Genomic DNA, 1,166 nt, shown 5'->3' with positions numbered 1-1,166 from the left:
TGTTTGAGTGACTGACTGAGCTGCTTTGTTTGCATTTTGGTAGTGGACATTGCATAGGTCTCTGGAATCCCCGGCTCTGTACTGGGCTATTCATCCCTGCCTCCCGTGTGTTTTCTCATAGGAAATACGAGAGCAGGAGCCAGCAGACCTGACTGAAAACAAGGGCAGCATCCATGGCATAAGGTGTCAGTAATCGGTGCTAGCTGCAGCTCCAATGTGCATAGCACTGAACTGCGTGGTACTGTCACTGTACTACACGCTTGTAGAATAGACTGGAATCGCATCTGGAAAACCTGAAATCCTCCACAGAAGGAAAACCACGTTGTGCCAGCTAGGAGTTAGAATTAAAAACAGAAGTTCAGATTATGTCAGAACTAATTACAGATTTCAGCTAAGCAGGGCATCTATTTTCTGTCTGACAGCGTTTTCTGGCACAAACTGCCTGCAATCACAGCATTTAGAAAGCACTTTGGAGTCACAGAAGGGACAGAGCTAATAAATGCACAGAGGTGATCCAAGCAGGGTACTAAAGTTTATTTTCATTGTACATCTTTACAGTAGCCCTTCACATTCATAGTCACATTCACAGATGTTCCACTGATGGGAAGCCAGGATGTGTGCAGTGCCTTTCTTGATGCTCTTTCTCAGGCGGCAGCGAGGCAAAGCATACATCATATGCAGGTGATGACTGTAGAGCTGACAGCACTTCCAGAACTTTCAGTGCAGCAGTGTTGCCTGAAGGTATGTTCCCAGGGCTCTCTGAATATCTGTTTCAAGATATGGTAGATCAGCACTAATAGCAAGTTTAGGGCATAGCTGAATTACTTCAGATAAGTCAAGTGTTAAACAGTCAAAGACTTCACATTAAAAGCAAAGATTAGTAGAATAATAATAATAATAATCAAAATGAAAGTCTGCATGAGAAATCTCCAAGCTGTATAATTTCAGTGAAATAGCACCACTTAAACATTTTTAATAGCACTAATATTTGAAGTTTTTCCTTCCTTCTGACATGAATATTTAAAATATTATTAAATGGAATTATGAATTTCTATTTTAAGTTAGTTGGATTTCATTCAAAGTCATTAATGATTTCTTTCTTTCTTTCTTTCTTTCTTTCTTTCTTTCTTTCTTTCTTTCTTTCTTTCTTTCTTTCTTTCTTTCTT

Source organism: Numida meleagris, chromosome 1 (genome assembly GCF_002078875.1).
Source record: "Numida meleagris isolate 19003 breed g44 Domestic line chromosome 1, NumMel1.0, whole genome shotgun sequence".
NCBI classification, from domain to species: domain Eukaryota; kingdom Metazoa; phylum Chordata; class Aves; order Galliformes; family Numididae; genus Numida; species Numida meleagris.
This window is presented reverse-complemented; position numbering follows the sequence as displayed.